Below are 6,375 nucleotides of genomic sequence, written 5' to 3' on the forward strand. Positions count from 1 at the left end.
TCCCTCTGGACCTGTGGCCAGGTACTTGCCAGCATACAGAGAGGTGATGCCATTTATGCTGCACACAAAGCAGGGGCTGGGAGGGCATCTCTCTTTTCTGTCTTCAGTGCTCCCAAGACCCCACCAAGTTCTGGGACAAAACATTTGCATTTGACTCCCTGTTTGGTTTTGTGTCTGGACAACAGTGATTCACTGAACACATTATCCTGGCATGAAAATGGATATATAATCAGTGACGATATACTACAGAGGAAAAATAACCAAATACAGGCACGATCTTGGCACTCACTTTGATTCAATTTTCAAGTGCATGTAACTTTACAATGCTTTTATAGATACTGATTTGCCTTGCTACAGTATCATTGATATGGGGATTTTTTTGTGCCTTAAGTGTGAAATATGAAATCCTACTGTGTTTATTATTACAGCTCCAGGTTTCCTGAATGTATAATGTATGTCTTAGAATATTCCCAACATCCCTGGAAGTATTTTGCCGAACTGCTTTTACTGTGTATGAAAAACTTACATACCAGGGGTTTGGCTATTACAGATTGTATAAAGGTTACATCTTTCTCTTCCTCCTGCATTTGCTGTATTTCTTTTCTTTCCACAGTTTCTTTCGTAATTCTTGACTATTTCATACCTCATCTCCCTTACTATAGCCACCCTTTCCTTATGATGTATCCCACCCCCCCAGCTCCCCCACAGCTGCCTCCACCCACTGCAGTGATTTCCCTCGCAGGTGAGACACAGTTGTTCTGTTCTCATACTGTATGTGTAGAGGAAATGTTTGATATTTGATCAGACAGCAACCAGGAAGGAGCTTTGTATTTCTAGTACCCAAATAATTAATGTGAGTATACTTCTTGACCATCTGGCTTGCTCAGCTAGCATGCAAATTCTTTATAATAATGAAAAATGTGCCTTCTGAGCAGCTGGCCAGCCAGTGAGGAAATGTTTACTTTGAAGGTGTGCCACCTCGTAGAGATCTGTGCTTCTTTGCCCTTAATCCAGCAGTGGCTTCTCTGGGACCTGCTACTTGGGAGCTGCATGTTTGCTCAGCATTGAGATTTTGGCTGTTCAACAAGGGATGTGTTTCTGTGTGCTCAGCTTTTATATCTTCACCCTGATTCTGCCTGGGAACCCTTCTGTTGCAAGGTTTACATTTAAGAGAAAGCATCGAAGGAAATGAAAGAAATTCAATTATTTAAAAATATGCAGTACTTGCAGTGTTTTTAGGATTTGTAACCAAATTAATTGGTACAATAAGAGACAGAAGGCGGCATTCAGAATATGTTTATCTGCAATTTGTTTATAAAGTCTTTGCAGCATTGTGTTGAAAAAAACCCCAAACCTTCCGATTTGCTACAAGTTTTACTGGATTTATTCATCTGGTGCACAGGCTGTTTTAAAGTTTTGAGGCTTTTTCCTACCTAGATAGTTTGTGGGGGACAGAGATGGTCATTATCTGAGAGCTAAATTACTGGACAGAGTAATGCTAGTGTTGGTTGTCTTTGATTACATATGCGCCAACCAAGGCAGGAGGAAAGATGATTGAGCAGCTGGCACACTGAGGGGCACTTAATGAGGAAAATAATGTGTGAGGGCACTTCTTAGGCAAATGTGTCTATAGAACAGTGGAGACAAAGGAACTTAATATTTGGGATCACCTCATATTAAGGGTAACATGAAGGTGGCTGCTTCCCGTATAAATCATCAAAATCTGAAAGGTCTTTATGACAATGGAGACCTTAGGTTCAGCAGTCAGAGAATCTCATCCAGGAATAGAGCCCATTTCTGACTAGGACATACCAATTTTCATGGTGTAGTTTTGGTTTTTCTTTTTTTGTTCTACCCCGATCAGAAGGCGGTTTCTTCTCTGTTACAGCACTTCTGCTTTGGCACTTGGGCTCCAGCTTTTGCGTAGAACCTTGGTGGTACTGAGTGTGTTGAACTTCTGTTGATCTCCTGGTCTGTCTTAGAGGATATAAATGAGTAGCTTGCTTGACCTCTTCCTGCAGGCAATCCTGTTAGGTACAATAGTCTCGATCAACACAACCTGGATTTCTTCCATAGCCTACACAAGAGATTTCCAGGCATGTAAATACATGACATAGTGAACTACTGTGTTAGATAATTTTGAGTTCTGTATTGTATACCATTTTTATTAAGAAAAAAATACTAATTAATATACATTTGGATTCAGATCCTATTTCTTGGAAGCTTATTTTTCTGCTTGCAGGTTAACTGATGTGTTTTGAAGGAGTTATTACATTTTTTCCTTGTTAAAAAGATTATACAGGTCTTTTCATTTACAGAACTCTTGACTTACTCTCAAGTTATTCACTTCATTAGTAATATGGCCCTCAGTTTTGGTCAGAAAATGTACTTCAAAATTGGATACTTTGCAGGACTTTTAAAGAATTTATGTGGAAGTAAAACTAATGAGAATTTTTATGATAATTTTCCTTTACAAAATTAAGGATTTAAATCTTATTTTAAGTCCTTGAAGTGATGTATCAATTATCAGTTCTTTTTGTTAGACAAAGACTGTCCTAGGCAAGAAGAGATTTGAGATGTTTTAGAGTTAATATTTGATATTTTGTAGAAGTTTCTGTGGCCTAATAAAGATTATTTTTAAAATTAGACTAAATAAATTGAATGAAAGAAGAGTCCTTTTGTCTCAAGCACCTAATAACCATGATCACCTATTTTGTCTTTCTTTCCTTCGTTTTCCATCCATCTGGTCATTGGAGGCATATTTTATTTTTTTGTCTTGTTATATCTTTCTCCTTTTGCTAAATTTAACCAGAGTTCTGTTCTTTGTATGAAGATACTACTTCATGAATGATGAAAAAATAAAATTACAGCCTTCAGAAAATAATAAATAAGGATGATCTTCAAGTTTTTCTGTTGAAAATCTGTTCTCAGTCAGATTGAGGACAAGTGTGTCAAATGACAGTAGCTTAGTACTTTGCAAATAATTTAAGAGATGTAAATGTGTTTATGAGCAAATCAAATAGCCACAAAATCCTTCTTCATGGTTTTTGCATCACACTGATGTGTACTTGCTGGTATCTTTTAGATGGAGATGGATGTTTAATTGAAGAAGTCTCTAGTAACTGTTTTTCCAAAATGGTGTTTTAGTGCCATTCCTCTAGTTTCTTTTGCATTGTGAATTTTCTGTCTCTTTTCTAAAAACTGTAACATTATGTTTATAATGGATATGTATTCACTTCTAGTTCTAGAAAGTTGTACATGAATTTGCAGGTATAATTTCTCCCTATTTTTTTTTTAAACTCATTGAGCTGTGGTTTTGGCTAAGCTAAAAAGAATGATGTACACTTCCGGAAATCTAAGAGATGCAAAGAAGTGAGGGGGAAGGAATGCAGGCACAGACTAATAGGATATTCCCCTCTCCTGATGAACACTTGATTAAATTATTTATTCCTACTCTGTGACTGGGAAGGAAGAAACACAGAAGGTTTTGAAGCTGAATGTCATTCCACAGTGCTGACAAAGTACAGTGGCTCTGGTGGTCTGGACTGAAACAGCTGTTTTCTCTTTGTCTGAAGGAGAAAATGGCAGCATATTATGTTAAAAACAGAAAATTACTTTTTATAAACCAACTGCTGCACTTTATATCCTGCTCTTTTAATGACTCTTTTCTGTGAATGCCTTGCAATTCTGTTTTATATTGCACAACCACAATATAATTAATCACTGCTTTCTGCAGCAAGGTAGCAGTTCAGGCAAAGACTCCCTTGTCACAGGGAACTGTGCACTATTGCACATGTATTAAGAAAAGTTGTGTGTCCCTACAGTGAGGAACAAGATTAGATTTAGTTTTGGTTGGTTTTTATTGGTTTTTTTGACAGGTGGTGGGAAGTAGGATTTTTCACTCTCTATATGCTCATGACTACTTTTAGTTACTGTTGCTCTAGATATATTTTCAAACATCTGCCTGTAGGTTGCCCGTACTCATCTGGTGCTTTGTTGTGCACAGTAAGTGATTATCAAGTGTCATTTCTGGAAGTATTCCTAATGGCTCTAGATTTTATGATGAACAAACACTTGATCACTATCAGGCCATCTTTGGATGTTTCCTGTGCTGATTGATCTTGAAGTAGAAATAAAAGTGGGACTCTTACCAAGTGCTTTTGTGTGTGGGAGGTGGAGCCTTCAGTGGTCAAAAGGGTGTTTCAGTCTGTGTATACTCTCGACAGGGACAACCTGGCATCAGGGGCACCCAGGGACATCTTTCACCCCATCAGGGTGCTCAAAGCCCTGTCCAACCCGATGTGTTGAACCACACCAAGGGTCCAGTTGGGTTTTTTCAGAAGGGTTATGAATCACTGAGCTCAAGGCAGGTGATTCCAAGCCAGTAAATGGTTCTGTGACTTCTGAGTAAGTACTATTGGCAGACGCATTTCTCTGAAATTTTTTTTCTTCACCAAGTGACATACCCTGATAAGGCAGTTTGAAGTTGTCAGATTTTTTAATATAGTCATGCTGCTAAAAAAATTATTGCAAGCAATTTGACTATTTCACAATTTACAAAGCCTAGGTCAATAAAACTACCAACTTTGTCTCCTTAACCATTGAATTTTTAGGCATGCATTGGGAAAATATGAAAACTGGCATTCTAACCTGAGGTGAAAAAGCAATTATTTTTCAATTCTTTCTATGTTTTCAATGACCAGAAGAGGGGATGGAACCAGAACACTGCGTTTATCTTTGTTTAAAGATTATAATGAAAAAGCTCATAGAAGTCTATCCTTTTCTTTCTGATCTTCAAGAATCTTTTATACTTAATTGCTGAACATTATTTCTCATTGTACAAGAAGCGACATCCTTTAAAATGGATTTTCAATCAGGTAAATTGGTTGTAGAATGTATTTTCCTGACTAGATTCTAGTACTACTAATGGTAACACTTCATTAATAATTGTCAGTATTTCAGTATTTTTCAATAATCCAATGTGATGTAGTGTTTTACTGCTGCCTCTTACTCATTTTTCAGCTGGCAATCATCCACTGCAGTTTTGATTTTGAAACTCTAAATTTAAATGTAGAGGGTAAAACATGTTCAGTGGGGAAAAAACAATTATGAAATTAGATTAACAATTTCCTTTTTTATTCAGCAGTTTGTTTTCTTTTAGAGGATACTGTAATATCTGTTTATTTGTTCATCATTTCCTCTGCAGGCACAAAAGTAGCAGTAACGTAGGGGTTTTGTTTTATAATAGCTTGATCTAATCCAGTTCATTTTTCTTGTCCATAGTTTTTGTGTACACAATCTACAACAGGAGTAATTTCAAAAGCAAGTAAATAGGGAAAGCAAACGAAAACATGAGGTGTGTTTCCAGCTGTCCTTTAGTCTCTGGTGGTGAGGGTTTTGTATGAGAAAGTCTCCTGTTGTATTCTTGCCAACTGGATGTAATGTCAGATACATTCGAATGCAGACTGTCTCACAATACAAAGCCAAGAATAAAAAGGAATGAAGGAGGACAAATACTTCAGAAAAATGTTAAGACTTTTGGATTCAAGCCCCAGAGAAAACTACTGCCAAATTTGCCTTGAAGTTCCTTTTTTCTGGCTTATGATCACATCAGTGTCTGAAAATGACTGATAAAGACTAAGAGAATTGCCATCATTTATAGGAAAGACTGCTCATAAGAATTTTTTATTTTTTTTAAAATAATTACACCCGTGAACAAAACTGAGCAAAACTGAAAGTGTAGTAAATCCAGGTCTTACTTGTTTGTGATAGAGGCCTGTGGTTATCAAACTAGTTTAATCTTGACACTTTCTAATATTTTAAATTCAAGTAACCTGTTTTTCGAGTTTCTTTCACAATCTCTTTTCCATTTGTCTTTCACTTGTGATAGGAAGCAAATCTGTATTAAAGTAGTTCTGACTGTTAGAACATGGAGAAAAACCGAAGGAAATGCTCTCTGACTCTTTACTTCACCCACTGGCATAGTTGTGGATTTAGTTTGGTTAAAATTTGGCTTAAAAATGATGATGATGAGGGTGCCTGGTTTGTTTGGGGTTTTTTTTGTCATGAATTTGACATGAGGAAAAAGGCTATCGATGCTTCCCCTAATTCTATTATATTCACTCTAAGTGCTGTACTGTTTGTAATTTTGCCATGTTCTGCAAGTTCCTGCGTTGCTGTTAAGATGTACATATTTTGTGTATATATTTTCTGCTTCAACTAGAGGAGTTTCTTTGACTCTCCAAAACATTTTGATTTGTTTATGCCCTCCTGGCATCTTTGCTTGGTGAGTATTGCCGTGGCTATTTCAAAGCTACTGTGCCAAGGAGAAAACATTAATTTCCATATTTATAAAAACCAGTGTTTTTTGTAAAC

The 6,375-nt window shown here is 36.8% G+C and overlaps 1 protein-coding gene across 2 annotated transcripts in view; it reads left to right on the plus strand.

Moving 5' to 3' along the window:
* Positions 1–6,375, plus strand: part of LOC116998530 (sodium channel protein type 2 subunit alpha-like) — a 65,073-nt gene that overhangs the window by 3,631 nt on the left and 55,067 nt on the right. The gene's annotated exons all lie outside the window — the stretch shown is intronic.

This window comes from Catharus ustulatus, chromosome 7 (assembly GCF_009819885.2).
Source record: "Catharus ustulatus isolate bCatUst1 chromosome 7, bCatUst1.pri.v2, whole genome shotgun sequence".
NCBI classification, from domain to species: domain Eukaryota; kingdom Metazoa; phylum Chordata; class Aves; order Passeriformes; family Turdidae; genus Catharus; species Catharus ustulatus.